The sequence below is a fragment of the Anabrus simplex genome, chromosome 4, assembly GCF_040414725.1.
Source record: "Anabrus simplex isolate iqAnaSimp1 chromosome 4, ASM4041472v1, whole genome shotgun sequence".
NCBI lineage: Eukaryota > Metazoa > Arthropoda > Insecta > Orthoptera > Tettigoniidae > Anabrus > Anabrus simplex.
This window is the reverse complement of record NC_090268.1, coordinates 55,974,258-55,989,989: the sequence shown is the minus strand read 5'-3', so window position 1 is coordinate 55,989,989 and position 15,732 is coordinate 55,974,258. Positions and strand designations below refer to the sequence as shown.

The 15,732-nt window shown below is 39.9% G+C and overlaps 2 long non-coding RNA genes across 2 annotated transcripts; both read right to left on the bottom strand.

The window, feature by feature from the left end:
• Nucleotides 1-2,789: 2,789 nt before the first annotated feature.
• Nucleotides 2,790-4,955, bottom strand: LOC137500532 (uncharacterized). Its single transcript, XR_011018065.1, has 3 exons — nucleotides 4,782-4,955; nucleotides 3,010-3,057; nucleotides 2,790-2,926 (listed from the first exon to the last, which is right to left on the bottom strand). It is a non-coding gene; the product is annotated as an uncharacterized lncRNA (long non-coding RNA).
• A 4,111-nt stretch (nucleotides 4,956-9,066) lies between these two features.
• LOC136872159 (uncharacterized) lies at nucleotides 9,067-9,884 on the bottom strand. The gene is made up of 3 exons (XR_011018064.1): nucleotides 9,750-9,884; nucleotides 9,242-9,512; nucleotides 9,067-9,132 (listed from the first exon to the last, which is right to left on the bottom strand). It is a non-coding gene; the product is annotated as an uncharacterized lncRNA (long non-coding RNA).
• Between the last annotated feature and the right edge of the window lie 5,848 nt (nucleotides 9,885-15,732).

Here is a 15,732-nt window from a genome sequence, read left to right as displayed (position 1 = left end):
TGGCGATGGGTAACAAAATTCCTGGTGAACCGGTAATGGGGGAAATGACCAGATCTTCTTTGCTTCTCTCAGGGCCAGTTGTACGAACAAGGAATAAAGCTGGGATAACTCTTATTCCGGCGTTAGCGCCAGAAACCAGTTGTACGACGACTGGATAAGTTGTATTCCGAGTATAACCTTGGAATACGTTATACGGGCGTGAGACGGAGGGATAGTGCGTTATTCCGAGAATAAACATGGCGGATATGGTAATAGTCTCATAGTGAAGATGAAATCCTTCGTGATTTATTTTTAAGAACAAGGAAGAAGCGGAATGTGCGACCTCGTCCAGATTTATTTAATAAATTTGACGATAATGAGTTTTTCATCAGATTTCGCTTGACGAAAGAGACTGTTTTGCGTCTTCTTGATATGATCAACGATCGCTTGGAGCATATGACTGACAGGTAGGTTAGCCTAATATTATTTTTAATTGATTTAAATTAATCTGCTGTGTCTAAATTTTAGTGTAGCAACGCTTATCATCAAATATAGAGCTAGGTTTATTACCGTTGTTGGAAGTAGGCCTATTTTAAGTTTAAGTTACTTTCTGGAATTGTATGTCACTAGGAATTTGTTACACATGTGCTCATATAGAAAACTAGTCGTGCTTCCCTACAGTAGTTCCACAGGATTTCTTGATTTGTGAGCCTATAATTGTTCTATAGTTTTTAATGTTGTATGGAACAGGAAAACATTTGTGAGGATTTAAGAGGTTTTCGTAATGTTTAGTAAACTGTTAAAATTCGCACCGTGTATTTGTGTGTTCTTCTGCTATGTTTGAGTTTACTTATAGTTTTCCTATATTTTTATTACCGCATTTTGGAATGTACGGTAATGCCTTAAATTCTACAGAAGTTTAACAAAAGTGGGGTTAAAATAGAATGCGGTTAGGCCAGTTCTACGAAAATTTATGAACATTACAGAGTATAAAAAGTTGTTTCTAATTAATGTTCCATAGTAGGCCTATCGCATTAGCATCTCTTGAAGAAAAACAAAATAACTGTAGCCTATATGAAATTGCTGGGATTTGAAAAATCAATTCTTAATATCACAGTACAAACAATGTAGTACCGTACAATAACCGGTGTATTGTTTAAAAAGGAATTTGCTTCCACATGATTACTTAATTCGAAAAATGTAATTATTAATCACTATAGGCCTATATGAAAGAAAGAGCACTGCAGATAGAAGGCATCAGGCTATAGTTCTATTTCATTGTTCTACTCTTGAAAATATTTCGAAAAAATTTCATGTCTATATGTTAGTACCTAGCCTACTGTACATAATGGAACATCTAAATATTCTTCGTAACTCAGCTTAGAAAAGTGATCATTATGCTGGCGTGACCTAATGTTTAGTGTGAAGTATATCTGTGGGTATGGGCTAGAAAAAATTTGTTACTATTATTGGCCTGCCTCGTCCTTAGATTTGACCATATTAAAGTGGCCGAGATATGAGCGATGCTAGTAATGCCATTCCTTGTGCAGCCAGTCCCTGTTATGAATGGTGGGAAAATGTCTCTCATAGGGTCAGTTGGTGCATGCATTTCAGTGGGCTTGGCTAACTGGTATGTAATATCAACTTCTGGCTCAGTTAGGTTAGAACAACAGTTGAATAGCTACACTAATAATGGACAAAGTGTCATAGTTTTAAAAGTAAAAAAAGAAGAATAAAGGAATAATAATAGCTTCTCCTTTTCAGGAATCATTCCATCTCCCCTATGAACCAGCTGCTGCTAACACTGAGATATTTTGCTTGTGGAGATTTTGTTATATGTGCAGCAGACTTCTGCAGCATTGACAAAGGAACTGCAAGCAGAATCATTCACAAAGTTGCAGAGTCAATTGCTCGTCAAGCTCCAAGATTCATCAAATTTCCAGACACACGGATGGAAATTGCTTGCGTACAACAAGACTTTTTTAAAATAGCTGCTTTTCCTCGAGTGACAGGAGCAATAGATTGCACACACATAAAAATCAGATCTCCAGGAGGAGAAAATGCAGAGGAATTTAGGGGAAGGAAAGGTTTCTTTTCCTATAATGTGCAGACTGTGAGCAGTGCAGACTTAAAAATTATTGACATAGTTGTAAGGTGGCCAGGTGCTGTACATGATCAAACAATTTTTAATAATTCTGCACTCAGAGCTCGATTTGAACGTGGTCTAATGGGGAATCGTGTCCTTCTAGGTGATTCAGGGTATGCCGCAACACCCTACCTTTTAACTCCCATTACACATCCAAGGACACCTGCAGAAAATCTGTACAATGAGTCACAGATAAGAACAAGGAATGTAGTTGAGAGGACATATGGGGTGTGGAAGAGGCGTTTTCCAGTACTGGTAAATGGAATTAGATTGAAGACTGAAAGGGTGGAAGCAGTAATTGTGGCAAGTGCTGTGCTTCACAATTTAGCAGTCGAAATGAACGAGGACCCCCAGCTTCAGGAAGCTATCAATGCTGCAATTGAAGATGAGAGAGGAGCAGTGGGATATGGTGCTGTTAGGGATTACTTTGTGGATTACTTTGGATCTAGGCTTTAGGTTTTCAATAACTGTATGAAACAACTTTTCTTCATATTTAAATCTTTTATTTTGTCAGATTTTTAAGGGTCTCCTCCTTAATTTTTACATCTAGTTCTAAGCTCCTTTTCTTTATAAGAAAGAGAGCTGCTTCTCTTTCATCTCTTTTCTGCACTTCTCGCAATTGTTCCTCCAGTAGCCTCTTCTGCTGCTGAGGTACTTCAGTCCTCGCTGTGACCCATGGTTCAATTTTCTTCCCCGTTGCAGACAGTGGTAAGCTCTTCTTTCTAAATATTGGCTTACGCCGACTAAGTAGAGGACGTTCCACCTCCGCCTCTCTTGTGTTGGTACCCGAAGTACCTGCAACTATAAAAGCAATCTTATATTTTCATACTAATTGTTAGTATGGAAAAGGATTTTTTTTTTTTTTTGTCATAATAGGTACATACCATCATGATTTTCCATCTGCAACGGCAGAGTAGGACTACTTGATTGGTCTGTTGAATAAGAGAAATGAAGCCTATTATAATATTGTATCACTTCTTATTTTCACTTACATGCCAGCAGAATGTAATTGCAGTGGGACACAAATTGACAAGATTATCTACAGGTAATGATTTAATTAATATTTGTAGCTGGGCTGTTTGCATAATCTATCACTAAAAAAGGTATTTTTTAAATGTAAGGTATATAGTTTGTTTAGTGTGAGACAGTTCACTGAATGCACACACGCTCAAAACATGAACAAGTGCACGGTATTGAGCCTTGTGGTGATTTCTCTACCTGGCACAATAGCAAAGTGAACAGTAACGTAGAAGACAAAATACTGTGTAGTCGACATACTTTGTCCTTGTGGCAGCCTCCGCATGGGGAAGTTGTAATAATAATAATAATAATAATAATAATAATAATAATAATAATAATAATAATAATAATAATAATAATAATAATAATGTTTGTTGTGGGTACTCACAAAGTTTGTATTTAAAGGGGAGAGACATTTAATTTTGATCATAATTAAATTAAGAGTCCGCCTCTGTGGTGTAGTGGTTAGTGTGATTAGCTGCCATCTCCGGAAGCCCGGGTTCGATTCCCGGCTTTGCCATTATATTTGAAAACTGGTATGAGGATTCAGCCTCAGGAAGTCACCTAAGTAGAAGGTGGTTCGACTGCCTCCTCAGTCATCATCGAAGTGGTCTTCCGTGGTCTCCCCACTTCTCTTTCAGGCTATTGCCGGGATGGTACCTAACTTACGGCCACTTCCTTTCCTCTTCCTTGTCTACCCCTTCCAATCTTTCCATTCCCCCACAAGGCCCCTGTTCAGCATCACGAGTTAGGTACAGGACCTCATCCCCAGTTGTAACCTCAACACAAAATCTCACGCTCCAGGACAGTGCCCCAGAGGCGGCATCCCTCACTGAGAGTCCGAGGGGGGGAACCAACCCTGGAAGTTAAACGGATAATGATGAAATAATTAAATTAAAGCCCACTTTCATGAACAGTTGCTAAAAGAAGGCTAACTACCTTGAGTTGTTTAACACAGTGTTACGATTCTTGCGTTTCCTCAATCTTTCCCCAGAAAATGTCAGCTAGCATAATGTTAACTTTCGCGAGAGTTACAAACAATGCAAATCTTTAATACAGCTGTAGAACATGGTGCATGAAGTCAACATAAAGACGTTGACCAACATTTGATTCACAGTCCCAAGCTAAGAACGAGAAATTGCCTCTTCCAGACCTTTATAATCCTCCTCACAGAGTTCTGTGTGTGTGTTATGTTGTTGTTTATAACGGTTTCGAGGTCTCATTTTAGGATGTAAGTAGCACAGAGTTAAACACTTTTTATTAAAGGGCATCCATGATCTCGTAACAAGACCACTTCATTAATTGTCCCCACTTCAAACTGTGCTCCGACATGGGAGTTAAATATTGTACGATCATGTTCAGAACCTGGCCATCTAGCAAATACATCCCTGATTTGAAGGTTAGGATCACTAATCACTTGAACATTAATAAAAAAGTATCCCTTCTGAATGCAGTATATTGCAGGTGTATTTTCTCCAAATGATTGGATTCTTATGTTTGTATGGTCTATTTTGAGTATGTCACAGTTTGTCTGTTAGTAGAATTTTTTGATTAATAATTAAATGTCTGTATTGTTGGTAGTTTGAGAGAGAGAGAGAGAGAGAGAGAGAGAGAGAGAGAGAGTCACGATTCTCACCTTTGAGAACATCAGGGATCGGTACCGAGTCGATCGAGTAGCTGCCAGCATTTAAAGCAGGATGCTTTGGAGTCCTCAGCATTCCTGGTGAATATTTGTTCCAAGTGATTTCTGAAAATAAAAAATGTGTGAAAATGTGTAAGTCACTAAAATATTAATTATATACAATGTGATAATACATATTACACCCCTGCATTACATTTATTATTATTATTATTATTATTATTATTATTATTATTATTATTATTATTATTATTATTAGATTTATTCAAAAAATAAATTATTCACATACGAAAGCTGGAAGGTCTCCATATCAGAAGTCTAGAGTACTTTAGAAAATTAGAGCTTTTAACAGAAGGCAGAAAATCACGTGAAATTTGGTTGATACAATTCTTAAGATGACTCATTTGTAAGTGGAGGAGATCTGCCACTCCAGACTGACAACACTCCCTCATACTATGTATGTCATGACAATTTGGAAAGAAAAGTTGGATGCCCATATAGGGGTGTGTTATACATGGTCTTTTCAATGTACAGCTTCATTTCTGAGACAATATGTGTTACACGTAGAAGTTTTTACAGCGTTCTTACATGGGTAGACAATGCGTTGCCTATGGACAGCATGTACTACTTTTTCAATGGAATGTGTGTTTGAAAATATAGGGCCTGCTGTATTTCTCAAGTACTTCTATTACAGATCCAGTTTTTGTTGTACTGTATATGTATATGGAAAATCCAATCTTTTGTCAGTATCATTTGTTACATGTGTCGATGAAATGTTCCTCCTCATATTATGTATATGTGAGAATATAGAAAATTTATTTTAAATTAACATGGAGAAGTTATTGCACAACCTAGATGCAGTTCCCCCTCGTTTACTTGTTTTCAGAGGGTTAGGTAAGGCCTATAACAGATGTACCAGTACATAGAAGAAATTTACCATGCTCTATCTAAATTCGAGGTATCTATTTCGGTGAACTCTAGCACCCACATTACAGACATTACAAATTACCTAGCATTCTTTCTAAACAAATTTAATTCATTGTTAAATTCATATCTACGAGACTCCCTGCATTAACATTATTGCATCTTCTGCAAAGAGTGCATAATACATACCAGTACTACTACTTGGGAGGTCATCAAACGGCAGAGAGACACTACCATCTTCCTCAATTTGAATGTCTGTATCCTAAACATAAAAGAAAATGCTCATAATATCATGTATGGAAACCGCAAAAGCCATTAAAAATAAAGGGTTAACCATAACAAACAGAAGATAAAGTGTGATTACTTAGCTCTGTATGCTTGTATTAACAGTACAGTAATGATTGCTTCTCAATTCACTTTTATCTATGTTTATGATTCAACAGGTAATGCAATATTATGTTTTTCCACCACAATGGTGTTTATTATGGCAGTTCTCTGATAAATATTAATGTTCTTGGCAAGATATGTTGTCTAATTAAATGATTACCTAGAACAGATCATAAAATAAAAGTTCAACCTACAAGTCACGTGATGACACTTACTTTCTTTCTCTTTGGTGTGGTTCAACTGTAAACAGTATTGGCAAGAGTAACATAAATGGGTCAACACTTGACGTAATGCGTAACCTAATCCTAGCATTGTCTACAGAGGGATGTCTGTACCATTTCATGAGACCCATGTTAGTAATTACATTCATTTTTAAATCTTGAACTGTGTAACTTTATGAAAAATTTAAGCCATAATTATCACAGTGATGATGGCTTGATACAACTGACTAAATTACAATACAGTTTGTATCAACCCACGTTGTAAAAATCATTTAATTCACAACTGGCTTTCAGAAACTACGTTGAATCTTCAGTAGTTTCTGAAAGTCAGTTCCAGACTAAATGATTTTTAGACAGTGAACTGAGACAGACTGCATTTTAATTCAATAAATTGTGAAACTTAATTTACTTAAAATGTGGAACAATGTACTGGCACAGAATGTAATTTCAATGTACCATCGTAAGGGAAAATATAGAGAATAAAATGCCTTTGCTCAGAAGGAACCTGAGAATGTTCATCTGCCTCACACTCAGATCTTTATTGGGTGTGAGGGTCCATAATATCAGTTGAGGTTAAAAGTCAGGGTGTGACTTTCATAAATAGGAAAAGTCCTCTCAGTTTTAATTACTGCGTTGATCGGGTGAACGTTCCTTATGGGAATCATTGTATGTATAAGGAAAGATCTTCATTGGGGTAATCATATAAATGGGATTGTAAATAAAGGGTACAGATCTCTGAACATGGTTACGAGGGTATTTTGGGGTTGTAGTAAGGATGTAAAGAAGAGGGCATATGTCTCTAGTAAGACCCCAAGTAGAGTATGGTTTCTGTGTATAGGACCCTCACCAGGATTACTTGATTCGAGAACTGGAAAAATCCGAAGAAAAACACCTCGATTTGTTCTGGGCGATTTCCGACAAAAGAATAACGTTACAAAAATGTTGCAAAGCTTAGGCTGGGAACACCTGGGAGAAAGGAGACGAGGTGCTCGACTAAAAGTGGTATGGAGTACCAATATAAATGGTTCATTATTGGACATTATAAATTTTCCAGCTAACTCATTCCTGGTTGCCAGCGTTTCACCCCTGTGTGCTAAGTTGGGCTCACCAGTTGGTACTTAGCACACCCACCAAGATGCATAGTCTCTCGTACTGCATTGGCACTGCCAGTAGCACCAAGTGGCCTCTACGGTATACACTAGCCATGCGTCTTATAAATTTACTCATTCGGGACAAATATTTTAGGTTCACTATGGAAATCAACATGTATATCATAAGCGGTATGCAGCGAGCTGTCAGTGGAGAGATTAGTAGATGAATATGTTTGAGTGGTGTCTTTAAAGGTAGGAAAAATCACAATATGAAGATAAACTTGGAATTCAAGAGGACAAATTGGGGCAAATATTTGTTTATAGGAAGGAGATTAAGGAATTGGTATAACTTACCAAGGGAGATGTTCAATAAATTTCCATTTCCTTCAAAATCACTTAAGAAAAGGCTAGGAAAACAACATATCTGCCACCTGGGTGACTGCCCAAAATGCAGATCAGTAGTGATTGATTGATTGGCACTGAGATAATTTCAGCTTGACAACACCTGCATGTAATCCTCAAAGAATAGGCTAAATCTTTTCACCCCAGAAATAGCAAATCCTAACTGCAAAGGAACACATCAACATACCAGCAAATCATTATTGTGTATCACTTACCCTGTAAAAAACAAAACAAAAATACAAACTGCTGATGGTTAATGGTTCTATATAGGACACATGACATAATGGACACAACAACTATTTAAAGTTCAGTAAAATCTCCTCTCTTTATTTTTGCAGACTGATTCCCAGGAGAAGTTGTCATGAATTTAGGAACCAAGGATTGAACACTAACAAAATAGTATTTAAAATTACCTTTGGACACATGTTCCATTGTCATCCCAGGTATAGTAGCACAGGAACTAAATTTACCTATTCAAATTTATACTGTTCACAAGATAGAATCTATGCAGGAATTATCCTTCTGATATTTAGGTACAGCTATTATTCAATCTACACCACTCCCTTCCTTTCTTGTTTAAATTCATGCTGATTACATATTTAATTATACTGCAACCCCTTTTCCTTGGTTAGGTTAGGTTACAAGTGGGAGGTTACTACATAATCTTGCACTGCAACCAATTATAGCTACTGTGCTCCCCCGCCACTGCCCATACGGAGAATGTGAAACCCAGTGTTGGCAGATAGCTTATCCCTGTCGAATAGCATGAAGGGTCCTGCTCAAAGCGCAACGTCTGATGGACGAATCATTACCAACAGCATCACATGCCCTTATTCTATACGAGCACTGAAGAGAAGTTTGCTACTGAAAGTGAGCTTTTGGCATGACCAGCATTCAGATGGTGAAATTTTTCCACCAACTGAATTCGAACAAACTAACCGCAGCATGAGACCATAAAGACTTGACAAGTTAACGATCATGGTCACCATGCAGGCTAGTTTCCAAAGTAAATCCTTACAGTAAAAGTAGGTGACGTGTTGTTTTATTAGGCAGAAGATACTGAATTAATATTACTGTATCAACTTGCATATAGGTAGCAAGAAGGCAGTTGTCACCAAACCACCAGAGTTTCTGTGTGAACCCACACAGTTCATGTATGGGTTAAAAAATATACAGTATATATAAAACTGAGTAGGCTACGTAGATTAACTACTACCCACGCACTAAAACAAAGCATGTTATCCATGGTAAGACTTACCTTATCTAATTCAACATTAGGCAACTGTAACTGCAACGAATCACCACTTGCAGATTCTACTGGCACTGAAAATACAGAATTGTAGATCAACTTACATTACTCTGAAAATTCATATTTATGTTAGTTTTCATAATACGAATACCATTTTTGATCAATTACATAATGAAAACCAACCTTCACACAGAAATGTTGCATCTGAATCAAATACACTTTGATTACCCTCTGCAGATAGTTTGATGAGTTCCTGAACTCTATCATACAGAGGGTTGGCCTTAATTTCTGTGTGTGGCCCACCACCAGTTTGCAGTCTCTGCTGCCTCAGCTTTGCACAGTACTTCCTCGTTTCCTTTTTAAGGGAGTCAAATTTTTTGCGTAGCTGCTCACCCGTTCTTCCTGTTGTGGTCTGGGCATTGAAATCTGCAGCAATTTTCTCCCAAGCCTTTGTCTATAAAAATGAGAACAATTAACTTAGAATCCAGATGTATACCTATAATATATTACTTTACTTGCATTTGATAATACAGGCTCTTACTACAGGGCAAAAAATAACTTACTGGGAGACTAGAACCAATGCTACAATGAACAAATCTGAATTAAATTGTTAATGGTCAGCAGTCTATCATAATACTAAAATAGATTACAATTTGACTGCACAATGAAATAATACTAAACGAACACTAACCTTTTCGTTAGACGTCACTGCATCCGTCCTCTTATTTTCCACGACGTCCTTATAACACTCTACAGTGCGTATTAGCTGTAAAGCTTCTTCATAGGTGTAATTTTGAGCCCTTTTCTTCTGCTGCTGCGACATGATGTTCAATAACTACTTCAAACACAAGCAAAAAAATGAATCACAGTTACTAATGCACACGTGGTGTTGTTGTTGTTGTCGAAAAGTAACAGTAGAAGATCGCAGTGCGGGTCGATTTTATGACGTAAGCATTGCCAACCTTCATCGTCACTGGCGTTATACCCGGTATAGCTAACCACGGAATAATGTGGAATGGTACAACAGACTCTCGAGGATATACCAGGAATTGCTTATACCGGGAATAGCTATACGGAGATTTATTCCTTGTTCGTACAACTGGCCCTCAGCAGAGTTTCCTTTCTCCTCAGGTGGGGTGGTGGGATATGACTAAGTACGGGTAACCAGTGGCGAGGTGTTGACTTTACAGTACCAGTTATGCAGCGCATGGTATCATTCGGCTTAGTATCCACTTCATGCACATGTGCATTTTCCAGCCATACCGGGGTGAAGTATTCCGCTGTAAAGTAGATGATACCCGTTAATCGTAAACAGTCAGCCGAGGCTCCCCAGGAACTGCCAAAAAAGCTTGTGCAGGATGTTATTCCTTGTAGCAATTTTGTCAGAGAGCTTGGTGGGATGTTCTTTGTAGCTCAGAGTTCTGTCCAATGTGACTCCTAGATATTTCGGGGACGGGTTGTACTTTAGTTTTCACCAAGGAATAAAACAGATGGTTTGTAGCTTGCGAGTCGGTTTCTGAGATGGAAACATGAAACCTCGGTCTTAGAAGCACTTGGAATCAAACGCCAAGACTTGAAGAACGTTGCTATTTTGGCAAAGTCTGCTGAAATAATGCCTCCTCCACCCTCAAAATTTCTGCTTTGAGCTACCAGTGCAATGTCGTCGGCATAGGTGAACTTAGTAGCTGTGGTTGATGGTAAGTCATGAATGTAGAGGTTGAAGAGAACTGGGGCACAATACTGATCCTTGTGATAGCCCGTTATTATTTTTTTTTTGTGACTTTTAGAAGCATCTAGAAATACTAAAAACTCTCTCTACAGAGCGTGTTGAAAATTAGCTTTGCAATTTCCAAGCAGGGAATTACTTCCAGCACTTCAAGCATTAGTCCATATCGCCAGACAGTATCATATGCACTCGTCAGGTCAATAAAGACAGCTGTTGACTTTAACTTCTTTTGTAAGCCTGCCTCGATGTGAGTGGTAGAAGACAAAACTTGATCAGTACAGCTAAGATTTATTCTGAAACCAGCTTGTTCTGGAGGGAATATAGCTTCAATGAGCGGTGCTATCCTAGTGAGGAGGACTTGCTCAAAGAGTTTATAAATGCAACTGAGAAGTGCTATTGGTCGGTAGTTTTCAGGTCTCTGCTCCGACTTTCCAGGTTTAAGAAAGGCGATCACCTTTGACCGTTTGAAGCAGGTTGTTAGTCTGAAGGATGTAAGTAAAAGGATAAGGGATCCATTTTATGCTATGTGGACCCATATTTCGAAGGAATTCGTCGTAGATATTATCTGGGCCAGCAGCCTTAACGGTGTTCGGCATTTTGATAGCAGCTCCAACTTTCTGAATAGAAAAGGAACTAGACAGTTCCTCATTCTTCTGTGTTAAATGTTTGAGCTCGGTGAGCTTACGTTTCACAGTTTCCGTATGACATTTATCTCTCTTGATTCGGTTAACTTCAACCATTCTATTTGAAATGGCATGTAGGCTCACGTTAGTGCATTGCTTTTTAGAGTAATGTTTTCCAGTAAGTCAATTTAAGACTCTCCAAGCTTTTCTGCTCGATTTAGCAAAGTCCATGTCTTTCACTGTTGCTTCCCACTTTTCTCTTTTATTCTTGTCTAATGACCGTAGAAGCTGTGAACCTACTTTATGGCTGCCTGTTGTTTGATATTCTTCATACAGAGCCTCATTTTCTGGATTCTAACAGGGCACGTAATATTTTCTGGATTCTAACAGGGCACGTAATATTTTCTGAAACCTTTCGGAATTTTCGATTTGGCAGCTGAAATGACTAAGCTGACGAAGTCATCATAATTAATGGCAGTTGGTTCTAGATATAAATCACACAGGAATATGACGAACAGACTTCGTATAGCTTAATTATGTCATTCGCCAATTTGTTAGAGTACCTAACATCTCTGGAAGAAACTGCAAGCAAATCGTCGGAGATGGTTTGGAACCTTAAAAGGAGACCTGAGGAGTACCTTGTACATTAGTTGGTTGGTTGGTTGGTTGCTTGCTTGCTTGCTTGCTTGCTTGCTTGCTTGCTTGCTTGCTTCGTTGCCAAAGTAGATGCCCCAGCACCATTCGAATTCTGATCATGATGGGTCCAAGGAAGGAATTAGAGTACTAACAACGTGAGTTCAGGATACTGGCCAGAAGAACAAGAGCAACTGATTCAGTTTATTCCAGGTATTTGTGAGGTTAATTATGAATTTGGACTGGGAGTTCCATGCCGAATGCCATTTTTCAGGCGAAAAACCTGCCTTGCTATCCGGACCTCAGCTTCAGGTGGGAAGGTATCGGCCATACATCTGCATAACCACCTCACCCTTTTTCACACTTGTATGGGAGTCATTAAAATGTATTTAAACTTACTTGTGAAGAGAGAAATGTGGTGCTGCTACGAAATAAATTACCCCTTAAAATGTTCACTCAGTCGTCACATAGATCAACACACTATTTTCAAGGATCTGGAATCTGGCGAATGGCATAATCAAACCATTCTTTAGAATTAACTCGAACGCGTTTGTGGACAATAGCTTGCAGTTCATATTTCGAAACTTTCACCCCCGGAGAAGTTTCTTCATTCAGCTGAAAAGGGCTGTGTTAGGAGTCAGATCGAGTGAACTCTGAAATTTGCTATGTGTGGTTGCATGTTTTCTGGGACATGCAGCGGATTGTACTTGCAGAGTGGTTGCCTGCCAGGTTAATCAACAACGAAACATACTCAAACCTTGACACTCGCTCATCGAGGTGAAAAGACGCCCTACACTGCTCCTCAAAAATATCTGGCCGGACTCGGAGCATTTCAGTCTCTCAGGTTCACAATTCTGCAGCGGCTGCCATATTCAACGGATCTGGTTCCATACTACTACGTTCTCTCTGTTAAGTATTCAGCCCGAAGACAGCTTGGAACCTCAAATAGCATACCCAAAGGTATGAAGAGAAGCGCCACCATAATGAGGCTTACAAGGTATTATGAATGAGGTATTTTGCCATTGCTTTCTTTACTGGGCGCCAAAGGCCGTGGCCGTGTTGAAACACCGGATCCAGTGAAATCTCCGAAGTTAAGCAACATTGGGCGTAGTCAAGATTTGGATTGGTCGCCACGCGCTGTTTGTGGTGGGTGGGGGTTAATGGAATGGAGGAGCGGAAAGGAACTGGCCACCCTACCCCACCCATCTTATATTTTCTCTGCTGAGTTTCAACCGTTCTTTAGTATACTTCTTGTTTGGTCCTCTTATCCGTTCCTTTGCAAGCCTGCATCCTGGAGTATTTTTCCAGTTCTCCATTTGTTTTTGTACCCATTTTCCTATGTAGTGTCGGGCTTGTCTATAGGACATCCCGCATACAGGTTCTGGGCCTACAAAATGAGTTTCTACCCCTTTCCTGGCCAGTTTATCTGCCTTTTCATTTCCTTCTATACCTGCATGCCCTGGTACTCATATTAGTTTGACAGTGTTGTACTTTGAGAGCTTCAGGAGAAGAGAATGGCAATACCAGACAATTTCGGATATTACCCGGACCGTTTCTAGTGCCTTAATGGCCGCTTGGCTGTCCGTAAAAATGAAAATGTTCTCATTGCTAGAAACAGGATTAAATCATCAGGATATTATGAAAGGTGCTACGCATAGGCCCGGTCATGTTGCAATAGCTCTTGGTGGCCCGGTGAGCAAAGCAAAGGCAAACTACGTCATTAATCACGCTTTGTAAGCCACATTATGGCGCCACCATCGGTTTTCCTACAACCACATGATACTCAGTGCTACTCTCTGAAGAATCCACCAGCCTCCGCCCTGAAGACTGAAATAAATAACGTTTACGTCCCACTAACTACTTTAGACGGATTTCGGAGACCGCGAGGTACCGGAATTTTGTCCCGCAGGATTCTTTTACGTGCCTATAAATCTACAGACGTGAGGCTGGAGTGTTTGAGCTCCTTCAAATACCACCAGACTGAGCCAGGATCGAACCTGCCAAGTTGGCAAGTCAGAAGGCCAGCGCCTCAATCGTCTGAGCCACTCAGCCCGGACCCTGAAAACTTGACAGACAAAATTATTTCTATACCTACTCCGCATTCAGGGACGTACGCATAGGGGAGTAAATCTAACACCCACCCCCCCGAAATGTTGAAGTAATTAATTGTGGCAACCATGTAAATTAGGACTTTAGGCAGCTCATTGTTTTGCTTTTGACTTGAACTACGTATTTTCCCAACTGTGTGATGATGATGATGATGATGATGATGATGATGATAACTTCGTGTGGCTATTTCTAGCTGGTGGAGGATAGTGGTGTGTGAGTTGCAGGGATCTTAGGGACAGCACAAGCACCCATCTCCCGAGCCATTGGAATTAACCAATGAAGGTTAACATCCCCAGTCCGGCCGGGAATCGAACCCGAAACCCTCTGAACCGAAGGCCAGTACGCTGACCATTCAGCCAACGAGTCGACAACAATCACTTTCCACCAATACATCGAGTACTGAAACTATTTGCTGTCTGACTAGTAACCACTGCCATCCGGGAGATAGTAGGTTCGAATCCCACTATCGGCAGCCCTGAAGATGGTTTTCCGTGGTTTCCCATTTTCACACCAGGCAAATGCTGGGGCTGTACCTTAAGGCCACGGCCGCTTCTTTCCAACTCCTAGGCCTTTCCTATCCCATCGTCGCCATAAGACCTATCTGTGTCGGTGCGACGTAAAGCCCCTAGCAAAAAAAAAAAAGTAACCACTGCCACACCAGAACGCCTTTTTCCATCCCTGAAATATTTAAAAGGTTATTTTGAGAATATGACTACACACGGAAGATTAAATATGTTAGCTCTTTCCTATAAACTGCCAACGGCCGTAGCCGTGTTGAAACACCGGATCCCGTGAGATCTCCGAAGTTAAGCAACATTGGGCGTGGCCAGGAGTTGGATGGGTTGCCACGCGCTGTTGGTGGGGGTAAGGGAATGGAGGAGCGGAAAGAAACTGGCCACCCTACCGCACGTCAACTCCGGCTCAGGAACACCTCTGCGGAGGTTCGGACCTGCCTTCGGGCAGAATAACCCTTACCTTACCTTTCCTATAAACTCGAGGAAAAACATGAGACCGTAGAAAATATAATCACTGAGCTCGATAGCTGAAGTCACTTAAGTGCGGCCAGTATCCAGTACTCGGGAGATAGTAGGTGCGAATCCCACTATCGGCAGCCCTGAAGATGGTTTTCCGTGGTTTTCCATTTCCACACCAGGCAAATGCTGGGGCTGTACCTTAAGGCCACGGCCGCTTCCTCCCCATTCCTAGCCATTTCCTGTCCTATCGTCGCCATAAGAAGTATCTATGTCGGTGCAACGTAAAGCAAATTTATATAATTGAAAATTGCTTACTACCTGGAGTTTCTTACAGAAATTGACATTCACAGAGTTTAGCTGCTATAAGGAGACGTGTTTAAAAGTTTTCTCTCATCCTCGGCATGACTTTCCACGACGTAATATTAGGACAAGTTTAGCGTAAATGGTGAATTCCCTCAGCTAGTGTTCTCGACGCCATCAGTTTTAACGCTAAACCGAAACTGGATGTTATGGTGTCGTATGTGGGGAATATTTTAACATCCATCAGAAGAAATACTACCCACCCTCATTCCATGCTCTTAAAGAATCAATCTCGTACAGTTTCTCCAA